Raw genomic sequence first — 23,736 nt, 5'->3', positions numbered from 1 at the left:
ATGAGTTCATCAATTGTAACAAATGGATCACATTAATGAAAGATGTTATTAAGGCAGGAAAAGTATGGGAGGTGGTATATGGGAATGTCCTGTATTTCTGATGTAACATTTATTAAATATAAACCTTCTTTAAAAAGAAAAAAAATTTTTGAAATGATGTATGATATTTGTTAAATAAAAAGTAAACTTATTTTTATTATTTTTAGTTTCTTCCAAAATTTCTTACTTTTATTTTGAGTTTTTGTTCCCTTTTAAAATGTTTCATTGTGCTTCTTGGGAGGCAGGTGGTGGTGTACCTAAAAATTATTCCTTCAAAATAAGAACCTACATGGATGCAGATCAATTTCTAAACAAGTACCAAGTCCTTGAAATGCCTAATCATATGGTCCTTTCTCTGAGAAAAGGAGCATAACTTGTTTAAACAGGTAAGGCTAAATGTAGATTCTTGTTGACTGACACTGAATCAAAAATGCAATTCCTTCTAAGCCTTTTGATAGACTCTGTAAACTATTAAAATGTTGCAGGTGACACAATATTGTAACAAGTTGATCTTCCATGATTCAGCAAATGAGGTGCCCCCCAATCATTCTAATAACTATAAGAACTGGACGATTTAGGGATTGTGATGTCGATCCTGCAATTACTTCAGAAAATGCTCTGAAAGGAACTTTTTGAATGTTATTCCTTCCCTCAGTTTTTAATTTTAAAATCCATATCATTATATTTTCTGCTTAGTGGAGTCCCAAGGAATAGGACTTTGACTACCTGAAACTTTATCATTTCACCCTGGTTCCTGTTTTGTTTATATTGCCTTTCCAGAGGTATGATAAACCTATAAGCAAATCAAGAGAGAGAAACCAGAAGTGTTGGAAAGATCTATTGTAGCCACAGTTGCATGGAGAAAGCACAGCTATTTGTGGCCACAAGGAAATACCAAGATCAGTCACAAGGCAGAGAGGGAGAAGGAAATAGAGACAGAACGAGGGTGAGAGCCAGACACTAGCGTGGGACTGGCTAATTTTGAAAGTGACACCCCCTTCAATTTGAAGTTATTTATTCAGGGGAAGGCTGGAGTCCAAATTATCTAGAAGTAACAGATGTTTAGGTGGAAATTGGCCACCTGGGTGTGCCTAGAGATGTTAAAGCATCAATTTCCAGATGCTAGAAAAAGTGTTTACTACAGTTCCACATAAATTTCCTTCCAGAAAATGGTCACATTGAAATCCAAAAGATCATCATCATCTATTTGAGAATCAACTATTTATGCCAAGATATTTTATAATGTAGTATGTATATATGAAAATTAACCATGGGGAAGCAGATGTGGCTCAATTGATTGGGCTTCCATCTACCATATGGGAAGCCCTGGGTTCCCTTCCCAGGGCCTCCTTGTGAAGGCAAACTGGCCTATGCCCACGGAGAGCTGATGGCCAGTGCCTGCAGAGAGCTGGTGCAGCAAGATGACAATGAGGAAACAAAGGGAGACTAGAAGACACAGAAGAATGCGCAGCAAATAGACACAGAGAGCAGACAGCAAGCAAGTGGCAAGGTGGGGGGATAAATAAATTTTTTTAAATCTTAAAAAAAAAATTAACCATGATTATAAAGAAAACAATTGAATATAAGTTTATAAATAAATACATTTATACAAATATTTTTGTTTCTATGAAAATAAAATATTTTAAAACTTTTTAAGCATTCCCACCATGAATGTCAATTAGAAAATGAAAGCATGAGCAATGAGAAGTATTTTAATTTTTTCCAATATTTTATTTTGAAAATTTCTAATGTATAGAAAAGCTAAAAGAATTTTAATACCTGTATTATTCCACCTAGATTCTATCCTTAATATTTTTCCATATTGGTTTTATTACATATCGATTCATCTCTCAGTCAGTACATCAGTCCATTTTATGATGCATTGTAAAGTTACAGATCTCAATATCCTACAACCCTAAGCATCGCCGAGTGTGTTATCATTAGACATTTGCTCACAGATCTCTTATTTCCTTTGAGGTAAGATACATAGACAATGAAATACTCAAAACTTAGATATAACATTAAATGAATTTTTAACAATTTTAACAAATACATACATCTATATAATGCAAATCCCTATCAAACAAAGAACAGCACAGAAACTTTCCTGTGCTGCTTCTCAGTGATTCCCTTTTGTCACCCCTCCCCTAGCACTGGCAACCACTGTTTTGATTTTTTCTACCATAGATTAGTTTTGCCTATTTTAGAACTTCATATACTGTATATGGAACCTTATAGAGCATGTATACTATTTTGTCTAAGGCTTCTTTCTCTCAGCATATTTTTGATATTCATCTATTTTGTTTAGTATATCAATAAATCATTACTTTTTATTCCTGAGTAATATTTCATTATATTATTTTTTCCTACTGATGAACACCTGGACTGTTTCCAGTACTTTGTTCTCATGAGGAAGGGTGCTATGAAATTTTTGTAAAAGTCTTTCTAGGAACATATATTTTCATTTCTCTTGGGTAAATTCCCAGGAGTGAAATCATTAAGTCATGGGGTAGGCTTATCTTTAACTTTATAAGAACCTGCAAGACTTACTTCCAAAGTGGTTATAAGTCCATTTGTTTTTATAATAAAATAAAATATTTAAACCTTAATTTGAAGAAACAACCTTAAATATGAAAAAAAAAAAAGTCTTAGAATAGAAATTAATACACTAGTACACATGTGTGGTAGATAGGATAATGCGTCCCAGTTTAGACATGCTGTCAATTCACATTCCTGTAGATAATATACCCATTGTAAATAGGATCTCTTGAAGATGTTATTTTTAGTTAAGATGTGGCCCAACTGAATGAAGTTGGGTCTTAATCCTGATTTCTGGAGACCTTAGGAACTGGAAGCCAGTGTGAGAGGAAGCCAAAGAAGAACCAGAAGCTAGAAGTCAATAAAACCCCAAAGAGAAAGGAAAGACCTAGCTATATAATGTGAGGAAGAGACACATGCCAAGGAACCGAAGTAGCACATGCAACCAGTGCCAGAATGTTAGACTTTGAGAAGAAAGTGCTTCTTTGCTGTCACCTTTATTTTGGACTTCTCCTAGCCTCAAAATGGTGAACCAATAAATTCCCATTATTTTTGCTAATCCATTGTGTGGTATTGTGATAGCAGCCTGGAAAACTAAGACAATATGTTTCAAATTACTTTTTCCATCTTAGTCTCATGTGATTATATGCAATACATTATTTATATGTACTTAAATATTCAATGTCAGACACTCTACCCTCAAAGGATTCATTTTCATATATAGTTAAATGAGATGTAATTCTTATTTCAGAAAGAGAATAGCATTGGAATTAATACAATTTTTGTTGGATATTGATTGCATTTTAAGAAAAGTTGATAATAATAATGACTTACATCATAGTTTCACTTTGGAATTTGCTGGATAAGGATGAAGTAAAATTTTTGTTTCATATTTTCTTTTTATCTCCCAAAGCATTGTTCATTTATTTATATGCTTACTGATCTATTCAATAATAACTTATAGAGATCTACTATGTGTCCTACTATGTGTGTTCTAGGTTTAGAATAAAGCAAATTTATTTACAGAAGTATTAGGGATTGAATCTTGTCTCCCCAAAGGATATATTTAAGAAATAGGAGAAACCAGAGAGAGCAAGAGATCACCATATGATAGAGTATTGCCATGACCACAATGTTACAGACTTTGGAGAAAGCATGACCTTGCTGACACCTTGATTTTGACTTCTGGTTTACAAAATTGTGAACCAATAAATCCCTGTTGTTTGAGCCAACCAGTATGTGGTATTTGTCATAGCAACCCTGGCAAACTAAGACAGTTTGAGTACCAGGAAGAATGGACTGCTATTACAATTACATAAAAATGTGGAGATGTGTTTGGAATTTGGTAATGGGTAGGTCCTGAAGAGTCTGTTGATAGAGATATGGCTATTAAGGTGATTCCTGTCAGTGCTCACACACACAAAAAAAGTGAAGAGATCTCTATTCAAAGTTTTTATTGTCTTATAGAATATGTATGTCTCCATGAACAGAATGTTGGTAGATTTATGAATGTTAAAGGTGCTTCCAGTGAGGCATTGGAAGAAAGTGATGATTGTATTGTTATAAACTGCAGGAAAGGTAATTCTTGCTATAAAAGTGGCAGAGAACTTGGTGAAATTGTGTTCTGATGTCAGATAGAAGGCGGAATTTATAAGAGATGAACTTGGGTATTTAGCTGAGGAGATTTCCAAGCAAGTGTGGAAGGTGCAGCCTGGTTTATCATTGCTGCTTATAGTAAAATGAGAAAGAAAAAACTGAATTATTAAGCAAAACAGAATAGCTCTTGATGATTATAAAAATTCTGAGCCTATCCAGATAGCATGCTCTGAGACTAGTGCTTTATCAAGGCCCCCTGTTCCCTGAGTTCCCAGGAGGTATTTTTCCAGAGAACAGGGCTCTGTGTGATGGTGCTGAACAATGCTTTGCTAATGAAAATGTGGTGAAACAGCTGTTTGCTAAGGAGATTAGATACATGACTCATGGATGTAGTCACTTACTTCAAAGAAAGTCAGGATTGGACATGCTAATTATCCATGAAGGACCTTTGGAAGATCCTTTTGCCTAATGGCTTGAAACTCTTTGAATTGCACTGAAGGCAGACAAAGCTTTTGAGGATGTTGTATGAACAGAAAACTGGCAATCAGGACTTTAAGTTAGGATGAAATGAAAGAAAGATGACTTCAAGAGCAGAACCATAGAAGCTGAGAACTGGGCTGAAGAGATCTCTTTGATCCAAGTAATAAGGGCTTCTAGACTGCCATCTGAAGGCAGTGAGTCTGTCCCAGTGTTTGCAGGGGGTGGGTCTTTCACCCTGCATTAGGAGAGTAGGCCCACCACACCAGTTCTTGAAGAGAGTAGGAGGGCAAGCATGGCCCCCACCCTAGGGCTTGGAAAGTCAGAGGGAAAGAGAGAGTGAGATCACCATGTAATAAAGGCAGAGATTGAATCATCACCAGAACGCTGCAGAATTTGGAGAAGCACAGCCTTCACAACACCTTGATTTTGAACTTCCAGCCTATAAAACTATGAGCCAATGAATTCCTATTGTTTAAGCCAGTAGGTTTGGTAAATGTCTTAGCATCCCTGGCAAACTGACAGGCAGTTATTGGTATAGTTTTACAATCATTTCATATTATTATTCAGTATTTATGGTTATCCCTGTTTGTTTTTAACATCCCACCTTTGCCTTTTCCATCTCCTATAAGTTATAGTTATGGTGCTTTCAACCCCAACACTTGTCCCCATTCAGAAAAATCTGGTAAGTTAACAGTTTCAGCAAGTACCTCGAACTAGAAGACATATTAATCCACCAGCTATCAGGGCTGCCTAGGCCTAAAGCAAACTCCCATGGTGCCTTTTAAGTCATTCTGGCCTTTGGCTCTGTCAAGACTCTTCTATTAATATTGCCTAGGCTCTTCTGATAGGCCTATGCATTTTCACATTTCAAGAAAGAATATTGCTAAGTTAAAGATACTTGTTTTCTGAAATAAGATTTAATTATTGTTATTGAAGTAAGAAATAGTTGTGTCTTTATGTTTTTCTGAAGAATAGACAAGATATTTCATTCAGTATTATATTTGATTTGGTGGGAAGGAGGAGACTAAGAAAAATAACATATCTTTTTTATTTTCCTACAGCACATTTTTAGAGAAACTTCTTGGATAACAGTCCAGGGGTGAGATTTTGAGGGACCATTTCAGCTTGGCATCCCCCTCCAGGGAATGAGCTGAGCAGAATAAAAGAAACACGACAAAGGAAAGCACGTGGAGTGGGCCCAATCCTTGCACTGACTACTGTCTGCCAGGACTCCTGAGGTTGAATTGGAAATACATGAAATGAGTGGGGATTCAAAAAATCATTGTTACTTCTTTATATACTTTGACCTCTAATTATATAAATTTCGTATTTATTTGCAGAAATTTGTCTAGTTCAGGGTTTTTCAGCCTTCTGGTGGAAAGACGCCCTGTGCATTGTAGGATGTTTAACAGCAGCCTGGTCTCTACCTGTTGGATGCAAATAGCAGCCATCCCTAAAACTCCCAGTTGTGACAAATAAAAATATTTCCACACATTATCAAATACCCCCAGGGGGACAAAAATTACCACTGTTCTAGCTGTACAATATTAATATTCATCAGAAAAATTATATCCTTAAAAAGACAGGTCTGTTATTTGAAAGTTGTTGTGAAGCCATTTGAGATTGAGATGGTTTTGAATTATCAGGTTTGTTTTTTTATTTGGATTCCTTATAGCTTGGCAGTTTTTTATTCCATTAGTGCATCTTTTAGATAAGTGCAACATCTATTTTATTTTACTCTTTTTGAGGACTGATAGAATTTTTTTCAACTTAATAGGGCTATTAGGCCTCTTATATTCCAGATCATTAATTTTAATGGCTAAGACATTGTTATATGGCACTCTCAGGAGGAGAAGGTGCATACTGATAATTCTACTCTTGTGCAGGGAAATATTATTTTCCTTGGTAAAGACAAACCATTCCTTTGAATTTAGAAACATTTAGTTTCTAAGGTTCTCTTACCATTTTATTTAAAGCCCCATTAGCCCTAACATATTGAATAATAGCTCACCATTTTACCCCACATATAAATCATTTGGAGAAGTAGAAAAGCTCATAAAAATATCTAACTAGTATTTATGGGCCTTCTGTCTTGCTATAATGCTATAGAAAGTTTTCTAATTATTCTATACTAGAAAAAAAGGAAACAAACAAAAAGATGAAGTGAGATAACTTCTTATCTTTTATTTCAATAATATCTGGTATTGACTTGAATAAATAGCACCCTAAAGCTATCTACTGACTTATCAACTCTTTCTTTCATGGGGGAATAAACTATACTAAAATAAAATATTTTGTTAAGCTGATTAAAATCTGAATCTATTGGCTTTCTCCTTCCAGATTCTAGAAAATTCCAGAGTATGGTGAATTCATAATAACACAATTTGTTTGAGTGAAGCAGAACATTTTAAAATATGATTAATGGACCACACAAAAAAATTGATATATCAAGTACAGACTAAGCTCTCACTGGGCCTCCTTCTTTTCCTTTCACAGGGCCAGAATACCAAATCTTGACATTACTTCCTTTTATATGTCTTTTCCAGGTTTTGTGGAGACTAAAGCTTAAATAATTTGGGGAGGAGAGGGAACTCCTTAAGAAAACTAATAGCAAGGTGTTAATAATGGGGAGGGGAGGTTGTAAGGGAAATCTAAATTTTCTGTATGATTTTTCCATAAACCTACAACTTCTGTAATTAAAAAAAAAGAAAGGAAAAAGAATACAAAATCACAAATACTGATTTAGACACATGATCATGAAAGAGATCCTTAGCAGTAAGGTGCATTGAAGCTTAACCTTCACAATCACAGGACTTTTCTACATAATTACGATATACCCTCTTTTCTCACTCCCTCATATTTCACTGCCAAGCAGAACCAGAAATTTTGAGCCATACTCACGTTCAAGATGTCAGTCGACACCCCTCTTCAAGTATCTCATAGAAAAATGGGACAGAATGGCAAACTGCCCACCCCCTTTCTTTTTGCTGTAATTTTCCTCTAATTACCAAAAACTAATATACAATACTTACATTCATTTTTAAATTCAACATGAGGGAACACACAAGGTGAAAAGGTTAATGTTCTAGCTATTCTGGAGTTCTTTTGGAATCCCTTCAGAGAAGAAATCTAAAACTGTGGTCTTTGAAAGAAGGGCCCGTCTGCACATGGATCCCTACTCCTAATCTAATTCTTCTCAGATTCACATTTGCATCCCTTCTTTTATTTCCTCTGCTTGAAACTTCACACCTTCTCAAACTTATTCCATTGAAAGGATATGTATTTCCTAAGTTTATCTTCTTTCCCTCCTTCACAAAGTCCTACTTCTGAGTCCTTTTCCCTCAAGTGGACTCTGAGTGGTCTGGATGGTGAAGTTGTGGGTACCCCTAGTCAAAGATAATTGGAGTTACTGAGCTCTAGTCCTCTGGTCCAGAAAACTGAAAGTGTACAATTTTCAGTTTCTTGTTCAGTATTCCCATCTCTTAGAAGCTGGAACTGTCATCAGTTGATCAATTATAATAAGCAAGAGTCCCAAAACCAAACATAATTTTCCTCTAGAGGTAGTATGATTTAAACCTATTTTCTTAATTGGCCAGGTGTTAACCTTGAGTTCAGAATCAATAACTCTCCACTACTTGTTGGAGCAGGTTTTGCTTCTTTTCCTGCCCCATTGAGGCAAGGTCTGCAGGAATTACAAAGCTTTGCATTAGCCTTTAATGGCTGCTCCTTTAGTTAGTAGAGCAAGGCTTCAGATTCCCTTCTAATTATAGAGAGGAGGACTTATTCTAAATCCTTTATCCAGAAAAAAAGTTAATGGAAATTGAATGAGCCAACAAGTTTGAGAGGAGAAACCATCAGCTCAGAGATGAAATGACAATGGAGATCACAAGAACCTGCCTGAAAGAAGTAGAGATTTTGCCCCAGAAGATCAAGATTGACAAATCTAAAAAAGGTCTAAGGGCTCATTTGGAGAAGTTGGTCATATTAAGCCAGAAGAGACTTACTCAAAATAGAGAAGCAAAGTTAGCTCCTGTCTTTCTTTTAAACTTTCAGGGAAATTTGTTCAATAAAAATCTTTGTAGATTTTTTTTCTTACATTAACAATTTAACAATGAAGACTGAAAGTCTGAATATGACCCAGCATTAAATAAACTGTGGAAATAAACATGCTATAAGATACATTATTACAGCTATATGCTTCAATAAACATTCAGTTGTTAATTTTCCTTTGTGCTCTATAAAATATGCATAAAATCGAGGAATTCCAAAATGATATAAAAAGTAGAACATGGAGATACCTTAAATTTAGTTTACACCAAGGTACTTTAAACAAATAATTAACCATCAATTAATGTATTGAGGTTTTTTCCTCCAGTAGAATGGTTTTGTGCTTTTTAATTTCTCAGATAGTTGACATTTTTGTTGCATTCAGATTTTCAGTTGTGTATTAATAATAAGTGCTATACATTACAATGATGGTTTTTCTTCTGGGAGTATGGGAGTTGGGGTAGGATTTTACAGCAAGTAGTGAGGATTTCAAAGTCCAGCTACTCAGATTGAGCACAACTAATGTTCAGAAAGAAAAAAAAACCCTGTTGAAGCACTCCTTTTCTTTCTTCTTCACCGTATCTGGTATATTACTGACAGTTTTCCAATCATCTGATTGGTTTATTTTTGAAAGCTAGATAATTGCACACTATTACAGCCTTAGGTTTTAAATATTTCTCTTGCTATTAGATTGGAGACAAGAGGTTTCTGGGAAGATGGTGGCCTAATGGGACTTTACAGCACTTTGAAACTGTGTTTACCCCAGAAAATCTTAATCTTAAAGCTGATCCATTCCTGGGGATGAACCTACTGTAAGTAGGAATTTTTTATGAGTTTACTTCAGTTGGAGCATGTCTCCGGATGGGTCTTAATGTTCATATTGGAGTCTTTTAAAAACATGAGAGAGCGAGAGAAAGTCACGGAAGCAAGAAAGTAAAAGCAAGGAACCGGGAGGAGAAGGTAAATACCAGCAGGTGCTGTCTTGTGCCTTGCCATGTGACAGGAGTCCAGGATTGCTGGCAGCTGTTCTTTGGGAAGAAAGCATCACCTGATGATGCCTTCATTTGGACAATTTTCTTAGCCTCAAATCTTTACGCTTGTTAGCTAATAAAATTGTTAAAGCCAAAATATTTCATGGTATCTGCCTTGATCCGTTTAGCAAATTAAACAGGTTTGCTACCTCTCAACCTCCAAAACTGCCTTCCTAGCAGCTAACAGACAGGGGAATGCAAGTCATCCCTTTAACTCTGTGAAGGCCCAAACAATGAGGATCAGAGTGGGGGAGGCTGGCCACCAGCAGTGAGAGCCCCAAGTCAAAGGCACTGAGCCAAGGAAAGATCTGGTCTATCAAGGAGTTAGGGACTCCCATGGTGAGGGACCCGCTTAGCACTTTGGTGCACCCGTCTCTGGAGTCTCAGAGACCAACTCTTAGTAGCCCTAGAGGCTGGGAGGAAGCAAGGAGGACTGAAAGAGAAGATATGTTACTCTTCAAGTAATGATAGTAGACCGGCAAGTATATTGCCCGACCACAGAGTTAAAGTCTGTAGCTAAAAATAATAAACTATTTCAATAAAACCTAGGAAAGAGGAAGGGGAAGGAAGGAGAGAAGTAAAAAGAAAAATAACTATTTTAAAGTCTCATTTATTTTGCGATATACAAGAGTGTAAAAAATTGTCTTCATGAGTGACAGTGCATTTTTGTTAGGAATAAAGTTTATATCTTGTTTTCACATAGCAGTGGGGAAATATGTACTTGACTAAAACTCAGGGAAAAATGAAATATTATTGAAATGGAAAATTAAAATAGAATTTCAAAATTGGAAAAGATTTAAATGAATAGCAACTTAATGCCACCAGCAAAAAAGTAACAAAATTAGTCAAAAAAATAGGGTAAAATGAATAATGGAGGAAAATTGAATAAATAAAAAAAATTAAGTTATTAGAGTAAATGTGTATGAACTGGATTTTTCCATTAGAGTAAATAAAGCTCAGCTGTAAGATTTTAAATTTATTTATTTATTAGAAGTTAAATTTAAAACTGAAAGCAGTAGACAATTTGAGAACAGGAGGGCAAAATCAATACTAGACAAGATGGACTTTAAAGTTAAAACCATTAAATAGGTGAAAGTGATGCTATGAAATGATAAAGTATGTAATTTACTAAAAAGATGAGATCATCATAAACCTCTAGGCACTAAACTAACATAGCAGCTAGCTATACAGATAAGTTTCTAGAAATTAAAAGAAACATCAATTTCTGACAATACAATGAGCTAGAAACTCTAACTTACATTCTTGCAGAAAACTGCTAAAAATGGGGAAAATAATAGGAAGAAAACATTTAATATTTTGATGGTCTAGAAAGAAAGTAAAAAATACACAGAAAACAAAAGCTAAATGAACTTGAGAATCCAAAGACACTGAAATGCTTACATCTTAAAGTATTTACTCAACCAGTGACCTTGAGCTTCTCAGACTGGCAGGAAATACACATGGAGAACAGAAGACAAATTTCAGGACATACTTCCATTGGAAAGTTCCCCATTCACAAATAAATGTGAAACCCAAGGCTACATTCTCAGTATAAAAGTGAACTAGAAATACCACTCCCCTCCCTCAAGCACACATATCCAAGGGATAGGAAGGAAAATTGTCTGTCCCAAAACTTAACACAGGGTGTATGGAAAACAAAATTTTTTGTGAAAATTTACAACCATATGCCAGTCTTTACATGTTTTCAGCCCAAATTCACACCACCTAGATAGTCTGAAAAATTTCCAAGCCAAGAATTTTTATTAAATATCTGTAGTTGATAATGCTCTGAGTCCCTGGTAAAACTAAATAGAAATCATCTCTGAAGAAAACAAGCTTCAACTGAGGTTATCTACCTATCTCCAGCCCAATTTCCAAAAAAAAAAAAAAAACAACAAAAACCAGAAACAAAGAAATGATAACAAAAACCCTAAAACTTGCAAAGATATAAGGCACCATAGGTGAAAACAAGCAGAAACCACAAAAGATAAAAATCATATTAATAATGACATTAGGTATCAGAATTATCAAATGTATAAAACTAAATAAGTGAATATGTTTAAAAATAAAATAATAAATAGCAATAAGAAGCAAGAGGTGATTTAAAATAATTGATTAGATTTAAAAATAACCAGAGATATTTTATAAGATATTTAGAAAACAATGTACTACATATACACAGAAACACACATGCAAATATAAACACTTCATAGTGATATATTAGACATATAATGAAATTGCAGGATATCAAAGGCAAATATACAATCTTAAAGGTCAACAAAAGCAGGGAAAAATTACCTTCAACTGAACAAAAACTAAAAGTTTGATTTTTAAAATAACAATAGAAACTACAAGTTAGTTATAACTTCAGTGTAATGAGATCACCTGAAATGCATTATTTTTTAAAATGAATGCCAAATAAAAAAAAGAAAAATCAAAATAATTTGCCAACAACAGTTCTTTATTGAATGAAGATTTAAATGATGTACTCTAGGCAGAAAAAGGGATTTCAGATGGATAATCTCATATGCCAAAAGGGTGCCTAAAGAAAATAGCAAATTGTGAGCAAATCTAAATAAATATTGACTATAAGAATTAAAATTTTCTTGTGAATATAAAGAAAGATTAAGGTAGAATTTAAATACTTGATAATATTCTGGATGCATAATTATGGATATGTTATACATGCCAATTAAATTTTCTAGGGTCACCACAAATAGAATAGTAATGGAGTGCATAACTTCCAAACTGTGGGAGCAACTACTACCAAAGATTTGCTTGACCCTTTTGTAGTACCAAACTGCTTTTAAGAAGTAGCTTCTTAGCAATTAGAGGCCCAGCACCCTCCCCTTTTTCTTTAATCTGCATATGACCACAAGTCTGATTTTTATCAATATAAGTAGGAATGTATGTTACTTTTTAGATAAGGTGATTAGGAAGGTAGTGGGTTTGATATAATTGATTAGGGTGTTACTAAAAACCTGGTCTTTAATTTTATGGCACTTCATCATTCTGGATAGATACCTCTATTTCCTGTTATAATTCTATTAACTTTTACTTTATGTATACTGATTTATTAGATATATTTTATGTGTATAACTGAAGCAAGCTAATAAGATAGGGGATCAATAGACAGATCTGAAACCTGGTGTATTAGCCAAAGCAGTGCTCATGTAAAATACCAGAAGCCTGTTGGTTTTTATAAAGGTTATTAGGGTAGGAGCTTACAGATACCAGGCCATAGACTGTAGGTTACTTACCAGGCCATAGACTGTAGGTTACTTTCCTCACCAAAGCCTACTTCCACTCATTGGAGCAAGATGTCTGCTGCCTTATGCCAAACTTCACACTTCCTGGGTTCCTCTCTTTCCCGGTCTTGGTTCTCTCTGGGCTCAGGGTTCCTCTATTCCCAGGGCTTGCTTCTCTTTCCTCTGTTGCTTACTACCCAGGGCTTCAGCTTAAGACTTCAGCATTAAATGCCAACATCAAAACTCCAACATTAAAAACCCTCCAGCTCTGTCCTTTGTCATGCCTTTTATCTGTGAGTCCTCACCCACCAAGGGATGGGGACTCAACACCCTACTGATGTGGCCCAATCAAAGCCCTAATCATAAGTTAATCAGGCCCAGGTACAGACCAGTTTACAAAAATAATCCAATATCTATTTTTGAAATTCATAATTATATCAAACTGCTGACCTGGCAAAAAGTCCATGTGTCATTTGGTACCCCAAAGATGGCTACTGGAAAACCCCCCACAAGACTCTGCCATTCATTGGGTCCTCCTGGGGGAGTGATTGGTGGGGTAATCAATCAAAACAGGAAACAGCTGGAACTCCTCCCATGCCATTAGCAATGGGCAGAATAATTAATGGTTTAAAAAGCAAGTGCAAAGGCTGAATTGCTCTCTTGCCTTTGGACCCCTATTCTGGTCTTCTTTGCCCCCACTTGGATCATTATACGCTATAGTTAACATCCTAGACAAAATCTGGCAACATGTTTTGGTAAACTAACCAGGAGGTTATTGGTGAGTGAAACTATGGCCTACAGTCTGTTTAATGCCTTCCTTTGGATATCCATTTTAAATGGGTTCACCTATGAGCCCCCACAGGACATAATCCTGGGAGGGAAGAGGGCAGGGTGTGGGAACTCGCTGTGTCAATGCCATACACCTGGGCTTGTGAGATCTGACCCAAACTGGGAGGGCTGGGGCACAGGCTCAAAGCAGGGCCCAGCCAAGACAGAGATTCCCCAGCTGAGTGAAAGGCATTGTGAAGTTGTTCTTTCAAGCCTTTTAGCTGCTATCTGCTCTGCCCTTGGGTCTGGCTGCCATTGCCTTCTCCTACGCTCTTTCTTTGGCAATGACTCAGAGCCTGGGGCTTGAGCTGCCCTGCCAGTCCATACCTTTGCAGAACTGCCTTCCTATTGACCACACCCAGCTACCTGGTCTTGGGTGGGGTGGGAAGGCAGCTGTGGGCAGGACCAAAGATAGATGCTGTTTGAGTTCCCTTCCCTGGCAGTGGGAGGCAGGTCACAGGGTCACAGGTCAGGGCTTTCTTCATAATTCGTCTTTACCCATGTTATACCTTCCTACTTCCTACTACTGAATTTCTCTTTACAGGTTTGTGCTAAAATGTTTTGGAATGTCTTAAAACCTGTAAAACTGAAAATGTCTTTGCTAGCAAAGGAGTTATTGCCTCAGGACCCCAAGGCCTGTTAGCTAGAACAATTGATCTCTAATCACTTAACGGCCTTTTGATGGCTGGTCTAGCTGGGAAACTACCATACAGTAAAAGTCATAAAACTAGGACTGCTTTTAAGATCTTTGTAAGAATAGGAAAAAGATTTTTTTTGCCCTTTCTGTTAGAAGGAGCAATATTCTGCTTGGCAGCTTCAGTCCAAAATCTATTTGACCCACAAATCTATTCAGCCTGTCTTCCAAGTTCAGAATGGCCCCAGAAATGTCCAGTAGCTGGGTCTCTGTGGTTCCTGGGGTGGTGGGAACCAGAGAGTAACTCTGAATGTCCCCCAAGACTTGAAGACTTGGGCACTTTGATTCAGAGGGCAACAAATCATTCCTTGAGATTTAGTTCAGAAGCTTCTGTTTGTATAACAGGTCAGTCAGTCTCAGACCCTGGAATATCAGGGGAGCTGAGAACCAGAGCAGTAAACTCTAAATGGCCCCCAAGAAAACCCTTGAGTCCTTCTCTTCAGAGGGCAGTTGAATGTCCCCTGAAACTCAGATTGGGCACTTATGTTTGGGCAACTGCTCTCAGTGTCTCCCACCAATTCAGCTTGGGTACTTTGGTCTGAACTTTGGGGTTTCAGGCATATTCCAAGACCTAGTTCGGCCACGGGGACACCCATCAGCAAGGCTCTGGATTAAATTTCCAGGATGCTGAGACCAGAGCATCAGCTCCAAATTATTTGGAGTGGTGAACATTGTAGTCAGACTTGGACTCTGACACACTAGATCAGTTAACTAAGAAGTGCTTCTTCATTCTTTCTAGAATAATGTGCATGGTCTCTAGCCCATCAGTAAACCAGGTTCTTATCAAAACTTAGCAAAAAAACAAGCCTCCCTCTCAATTAGAGTCAAAATGTAAGGAACTTCTCTCTGTAGTTCTGATCACTCACACAGCTATTAAAGTTAAAGGAATTTCCAGCGTGGTGCACTTATCCCAAGTGAAGCCAGCTGCCCAAGAAAAGTACCAGCTCACCAGAAGCATCTGACAGGACATACGAGTGCCAGGCATTGGATGGCCTGAAATATGTCTTCAAGAGACAAAGCTAAGTAGTGTCTGTGTCTCTAACCAGACACCCGTTTAAAAAATCTAGTCTGTTTTCACCTTCTAAAAGGTCAATGCCTCTTCTCATTTCTTTCCTCTACCATAGGAACTGGGATTGGCAATTTATACTTAACCCCATTGTCTATTGCACTCTCTCTCTATAGTTAACCAACAGCATAAAATAACTAAAGGAAAAATACTGTTTCTTACCAACTTTGGAAAAATGCAGCCTTTGCAGGAACCTGGTCTTTTCTACCTTTGTGGTCCAGTATCCTCTTAGTGGGACCATATATTCTCAAAATTCTAATTAAGTTTATTTCATCTAGAATCAACATCTTCTTAGCCACATGGGGATTTCATCCAGCTTCACCAAGGATGCCAGATCCATCTTCCTCCAACTGAGATAGAATAACAGGAGGGTTGTACATGTTACCAGGTAGGGCCTATTGTACCTAACCAGCAGGAAGTAGCTATAGAAGAAAGATCATCTCCCTTCAGCTCCCATTTAAGAATAAAGGTGTAAACTCTGTGAGAGGGGAAAGAAGCAGGTGTGTAATATAGGGGATCAATAGATGGATCTGGAGCCTGGCAAAAAGTCCATGTGTCATTCAGTACACCCTAGATGACTTCTGGAAGACCCCCCACAAGATTCAGCCATTCAGAATGAGATTTCTCTGGAAACCATGAAAAGCCCCAGATATTCTCCAGGGGACTTATCATTGGATCCTCTTGGGAGATGGAATGGTGGGGTAATCAATCAAAACAGAAAACACCTGGAACTCCTCTCATGCCATTAGCAACAGGGCAGAATAACTAATGGTTTAAAAAGCAAGTGCAAAGCCTGAATTGCTTTCTTGCTTTGGGACCTCTATTCTGAACTTCTTCACCCCTGCTTGGATCACTATGCACCATAGTCAAGAACCTAGACAAAATCTGGTTTTATACCTACATGTTACAGCTCTTCTTAGTGAATTAAACTCATATTATTAAGTAATAATTCTCCAGACTAATTTTTGTCTAAGATCTCTGTTATCAGATAAATACAATTATACCACAATATTTTAGCTTACATTTCCTACTATATCAGAAAAAAAGCAGAAAAAATCAGGATACAGAAGATTAGAATAATATAAATAAAAATTTAAAAATTGGACATAGAGAACTGACTCAAAGCACTGTAGAATATGTTATAACTAATAACAAGGAATATTTATGAAAATTGATATTATTTTAGCCAAAAAGCAAATCTAATATCATACAGTTTACATTCTTTGATTAAAATGCAATTACAGGGACAATTAGCAAGATGGAGGCTGAGTAAGGAGCCCCTAAGTTGGCTCATGCTACAGGACAATTAGTAATCACCCAGAGCTACTGAAAGCACCTGTTTGGGGACTCTAGGAGACCAGAAGAGCATCCTGCAACATCCTTGGAAGGAGGAGACTGGCCATCTGCAGAGAAGATTCATGAGTAGAGCACTCCACACCCCAGAGGCCGGTGGCCATCCTCCACTGGCAGCACAAGCCACCTCAGGAGTTATTCTGCTTGCTGGAATTGGAAGCACCACATCCCAAAAACAGGGGAGGAAGGGACAATTGGACATCAACTTCAGCTACCAATTAGTAAACTTAGCTGGCTAAAGTATAACCCTAAGAACAGCTAAAGTTTGACCTGCCATTTTAACTCTGTCCCCAGCATGAGGGGAAGCATGGTGGACTGAAAATCACAGTGCTAGTAGGGACTGGATTCTTTCCTCAAGATCAGATTGCAACTCTAACCTAAGCTCCAGTCACAAATCTGGCAGAGAGGAACCTGGGGGATCTGTGCCAGTCTCTCTGGGAAAGTGCAGGTCATGCCACAGAGGCTGTTGATCATTCCACTCTGGTGGTACAAGCTGCCTATGGAGTTGTCCTTTGGCTGGAGTTGGAAGCTCCATTTCTAAAAAAACAGGAGAGGGAGAGATGGTTGGCCACAAATTTCAACTCCTGATTAGTAATTCAGCTGGCTGAAGCATAACCCTAAGAAAAACTGAAGTTTCAACCTGTCCAAGTCCAAAAGAGGCCATTAACCACCATTTTGACTCCACTGCTGACATGAGGAGAAACCGGGCTAATTGAAAATCACAATTATATTAGAGACCGGCTTCTTTCTCCCAGATTAACCTGCAGCCCTAGCCTAGGTTTCAACCCTACCTCTATCAGGAAGGAGGCTGGGAGGCCCTGCACCAGCCTCTCCTGGTAACTGCAGGTACATTCAGCTGGTACAGACTGAAAAGTTGGAAGTCTGTCAGGGTAACTGAGGCCATTTTGGACCTGCATCGCATAGACTGCTGCCCACAACTGCAACTCCATTCTCACGCCAGGCAAGGGAGGAAAGGGCATGAAGCTTCATCACTCTCTCTAGGCAACTAGAGTTTAGGCCTGCATGACTTAGGTTATTACACATGGCTCTGTTTCTGTCCCTACCCTTGGCAAAGAAGAACATTGGTAGAAGCTTCATCTGTCCTTTGGGCAGAGCAGGCAGCTTAAGCCTCCACAGATTACAGCACCAACTACACCCTTGGCTCCTACTACACAACCACAAGAGAAAAAGGGCAAGAAAGCCCTAAATTAAAGAGAAAAACTGCACTCAGAATAAATACTCTAGTAAGCCAGATGCCAAGACACCAACAAAAAAAATTACAACCCACACCAAGAAACAGGAAGACATGACCCCAGTTAAAGGAACAAGATAAGCCTCCAGATGACATAAAGGAGTTGAGACAACAAAACCAATATTCAAACAAATCTCCTTAATAAATTCAATGAGATGGCTAAAGGATTAAGGATATTAAGAAGACATTGGACAAGCACAAAGAAGAATTTGACAGCATAGATAGAAAAATAGCAGATCTTATGGGAATGAAAGTTGCAATAAATGAAATTAAAAATACACTGGAATCATATAATAGCAGCTTTGAGGAAGAAGAAGAAAGGATTGGTGAACTTGAAGAAACAGCTTCCAAAAGCAAACATACAAAAGAACTGATGAAGAAAAGAATAGAAAGAATTGAACAAGTTCTCAGGGAAATAAATGATAGGAAGAGACATGCAAATGTACATGTCATGAGTGTCCCAAAGGAGAAGAGAAGGGAAAAGGGCAGAAGGAATATGTGAAGAAATAATGGTAGAAAATTTCCCAACCCTATTGAGGAACATAGATATTCATGTCCAAGAAGCACAACTTAATCCCATCCAAATAAATCCAAATAGATCAACTCCAAGACACATACTAATCAGAATGTCCAATGCCAAAGACAGAGAAAATTCTGAAAGCAGCAAGAGAAAAATAATGCATAATGTATAAGGGATACCCAAAAAAATTAAGTGCTGATTTCTCCTTAGAAACCATGGAGGCAAGAAGAGAGTGGTATGATATATTTAAGATACTACAAGAAAAAAACATCAAGCCAAGAATCTTATAACTGGCAAGATTGTCTTTCAAAAATGAGGTTGTGATTAGAATATTCAGATAAACAGAAACTGAGAGAGTTTGTAACCAAGAGACAAGCTTTGCAGGAAATACTGAAGAGTGTGCTACAGTTTGAAAAGAAAAAAACAAGAGAGAGAAGCTTGGAAGAGAGTCTAGAAATGAAGATTATATCAGTTAAAGTAACTAAAATTCTCAAAAGAGTGGTGAAAATAATATATGACAGATAAAAGCCAAAGGTCAAAATGGGTAAAATAAGAACTGCCTTTAGAGTAATAACATTGAATATTAATGGATTAAACTCCCCAATCAAAAGATACAGACTGGCTGAATGGATAAGAAAATATGAGCCACCTATGTACTGTCTGCAAGAGACTCACCTTTGACCCAGGGATACCAATAGATTGAAAGTGAAAGACTGGAAAAAGAGATTGCATGCATTCAGTAAACAAACAAAAAAAGCTGGAGAACCTCAACTTATATGAGATGAAATAGACTTTAAAAGACACTTGTAATGTGCAATCTGAGGAGTAAGTCAAGAAAAAAATTCCATTTACAATAGCAACTAAAAAAATCAAATATTTAGGAATAAACTTAATTAATGATGTAAAGCACTTGCATTTAGAAAATTATAACTCATTGTTAAAAGAAATATAAAAGACCTAAATAATTGGAAGAGCAATCCATGCTCACAGATTGGACAACTAAATATCATTAAGGTATCAATTCTACCCAATTTGATACACAGATTCAGTGCAATCCCAATAAAAATTCCACCAGCATTTTTAAAATAAATGGAAAACATGATTAACAAATTTACTTGGAAGGGTAAGGGGTCCTGAATAGCAAGGAACATCTTAAGAAAGAAAAATGAAACTGGAGATTTCTCACTTCCAGACTTTAAATCATATTATCTAGCTACAGTGGTAAAAATAGCATTGCTGGCATAAAAACAGGTACATAGACCAATGGAACTGAATTGATAGTTAAAAAACAGACCCTCACATCTCTGGTCAAGTGATATTTGACAAGCCTGTCAAACCTACCCAGCTCAGACAGAAAAATGCATTCAACAAATGGTGCTGAGAGAACTTGATATCCATAGCCAAAAGAAAGAAAGAAGACCACTATCTCACACCTTATACAAAAATTAACTCAAAGTAGATCAAAAACTTAAATATACAAGTAAGAACCATAAAGCTTCTAGAAGAGAATGTAGGAAAATATCTTCAAAACCTGGCGGTAGGTGGTGGAGCCTTAAAGGAGGTAAGAGGAGGACTGAGATGGACTATTGATGTTTAATGTATGTCAAAGTTTTAATTAACTTTATTGTACAAGTGTGGAAATGTATAGAGTTGATGGTAAAACATTATAGTGAGTACTAGCTGGTTTATAAATGGGAATTTGGCTGAAAATGGTAGTCTAGAGATGTAAATAACAATTGAAAGAAAGCTAGAGAATAATTTAGGGACTGAATAACATAGTAAACCAAGAGGTGGATAAGACTTGTGGTTGATGGTACAGATGCAAGACAGTCCTTTGTGAGCTACAGTAGATGTACATCACTATTGCAGGGTGGTGGGAATGTGGAGAAGCACAGGTAAAATATAACTGGAGAGACCTATGAATTGTGGTTAACAGTAATAATGTTCATGCATCTAAGCCAAAGATATACTGTGTTGATAATGGGGGAGTATGGAAAAAGTGTGTCAAATGTATGCTATGGACCTGGTAACAGTCTGATGATATTATCTCATAATCTGTTCACAGAGAAGTGTTGTATAAGAATCCTGTACACATCCATGATTGTTTTGTAGGTTTACAACTTCTGTCATAAAAATACATTTAAAAAATAATAATAGAGTGGGTTGGGGGAAAATACACCAAAGGTAAGATAAGAAATATAATTAGTAGAAAGACTTTGACAATATTCTGTCATCATTTATAACAATCATCTCATGGCAATGCAAGGTGTTGGTAGTGTGTTGATGTATGAGACCCCTGTATGATATTATGCATGTTAGCTTTGTAAGTTCACAACTTTTACTATACACTTATAGTTTATGTATGTTCATATACAATAATAGGGTGAACTGGGGAAAAAATACACCAAACGTAAGATATTTGAGTTGGGAGTAATATTTTGAGGATGCTCTTTAATCCGTAGTTAAAAATGTTTCTCAACAATGCAATATTCGTAGCATAAAGTATGATGTTCCTGTATGATGTTATTTATGTTTGTTTTGTAAGTTCACAACTATTACTATATACTTACTATTTATGTATGTTTATGAATGTGATATACTTCAATAAATTTTTTAAAAATGAAAAAAAATGCAATTACATTAAAAATCAGTAGTCAAAAGGTAACTGTGTTGGTTTAGAGCTATAGACCTATGTGCATAAGGCAAACATATTCTTAGACTTGGTCCATTCTGGTGGGTGTGAATTCTTGCAGATGGGACCTTTTGGTAAGGTTACTTCGGATGTTAGGGCCAGCTGAGTCAGTATGGGTCTTGATCCTATTACTGAAGACCTCATAAGGAAAGTCACAGAGAAAGAAAAAGAAGAGCAGAAGGAGCATCAAGTTGGAAAAGAAGGTTATAGAAAAGACAGGAAAGACCACCAAATGCACATGTGACAGAAAACCCAAAGGATAGCCAGCCCCACAATGCCACAATCTTCAGTGAGAAAGCCTCACCTTGATGACACCTTGATCTTTGACGTTTCTTACCCTCAAAACCATGAGCCAATTAATGCCCATTTTTTAAGCCAACCCACTGCACAGTATTTGTTTTGGCAATAAAAAAATTAAAACAGCAAATTTGGACCTCTCTATGATGCCATATACAAAAATCATTTCCAAATGGATTAAAGAAAATATGGGTGGAGAACAAGTATCATACCAGTGTATATAAGAAAATTTCTCCATGAATCAGAAGTAGATAGGGAAGGATTTCTTACACAAGATACATAAAGTACTTAACAATAAAGAAAAAGATAAATAAATGTGACAAAATAAATTAAAAATTTATATTCATGAATAGGCACCATGATGAAATTAGAAGGATAAGCCAAAAATAGACACACATTGAAAGGATTAAAAGGCAGACTATTCTTAAATTCCTATAAATGAAAAAAAAAAAAAAAAAGGAGAGAGAAAGAGAGAAACAGCTTAGCAAGAAAACTAGGTGTGGGGGATTGAATTGTATAGCCCAGTTTGGACATGTTCTTTGTCTTGGTCAGCATTCTGGTGAGTGTAGACCCAACGTAACTTCAAGATGTTACTTCAGTTAAGGTGTGGCCATACTGAATCAGGTAAGACTTTAATCTGATTACTGAAGTCCATTATAAACAGAATGAAAATCAAATGAAGTCAAGGGGATGCAGAAAAGAAAGGGGAACTGCCATCTGTTTTGCCATGTAATGAATAAGTCAAGGGTTAAGGATTACCAGCAGCCAACTCCAGAATGCCACAGGTTGCAGGGGAAAGTCCTGCTTTGCTAATGCCTCAGTTTTGACTTATAGCCCAAGAACTCATTATGAGCCAATAAAATTCCATTGTTTAAATCAACTCATTGTCAGGTATTTGTTTAAGCAGCCAGGAAAATAAAACATTTGGCAAATACATAAATAGATATTTCTCAGGAGTGGAAGTAAATGACCAGTAAATATATGATAATATATTTATTATTAATTAGGGAAATGCAAAATAAAAACGCAGTGAGATACTCTTTTACACCCACTTCCTTTAAACATCAAGGCATGTGGTGGGTGATAGGAAAGTAATACCAGGCTCAGGTCTAGCTGCCAACTTTCTAGGTGATATTTAAATGCTTAAATACATAATTAATATAACTCTTATTTAAGGAATAGTTTCTTCTCCAGCATAATTTTTTTTTTCCACTTTCTTCTCATCTAACCCTAACCTAACCTAAAATCTTATCCAAACATATATAACCCTATCCTAACATACCCTTGGAATGCTTCCACAGAAAGAAGAAAATTGCAGTGAGAGTCAAAAGACCTGGATTCCAGTGTCATATCTGTCACTATTAAATGAAGGGATTTGAATCAATCCCCATTTATGAAGTGAGATATTTCAAATTGGTGCACTTGAAGCCTGAAAATATATTTTGTCTGGCTTTCACCAGACATGGTTAAATCTGTCTAATTTAAATATTAATATGTGGAGAGTGTATGCTCTGATACTTCCCAGTTCCTACCATTCCCTATTTTGTTACTGCTTAATTAACTTTTTGCCTCTTGCCACTAATGGCATTTTTTAGTGATTTCTGTTAGTAGTAGTACCTTAATTTCCTTCCTGAAGCTTAAAAAAATATACATAATACACATGTATTTACAAAATAATGTGCATAACCCTCACTTAAAATGAGACAAAATGACATTTCATTTGATGTATGAATTTTTACCTGTGATGGTTTTAATTTACAACTTTAATATGCAGGGAGTTTTTGTACTGGGTGCCTCCCAATGTGTTCACCCAGCACACCCTACTTACTGCCTTCACAGCATTTCCACTTTTCTGAGCTATCTCCATTCTAGCCTATCACGTTCACCAGGACAGAGAGAGGTAGAGGAATATATCTTTTTTACTCTATCCCTAATGTCTCACACAATGATATCAATGAATGTTGGCTGAATACAAAATTGTATGGATGAATGAAGAAATGTAATTTAGTTCAAATTTAGTATATTTGTAGCATAGGGGAAGCAAACTTTTCTGTA

At 36.6% G+C, this 23,736-nt stretch overlaps 1 pseudogene; it reads left to right on the top strand.

The window, feature by feature from the left end:
• Positions 1-23,736, top strand: part of LOC101416787 (kallikrein-10 pseudogene) — a 55,921-nt pseudogene that overhangs the window by 17,947 nt on the left and 14,238 nt on the right.

This window comes from Dasypus novemcinctus, chromosome 11, assembly GCF_030445035.2.
Source record: "Dasypus novemcinctus isolate mDasNov1 chromosome 11, mDasNov1.1.hap2, whole genome shotgun sequence".
In the NCBI taxonomy this organism is placed as follows: domain Eukaryota; kingdom Metazoa; phylum Chordata; class Mammalia; order Cingulata; family Dasypodidae; genus Dasypus; species Dasypus novemcinctus.
Note: the sequence above shows the minus strand (reverse complement) of the source record. Positions and strands in the feature narration are given on the sequence as shown.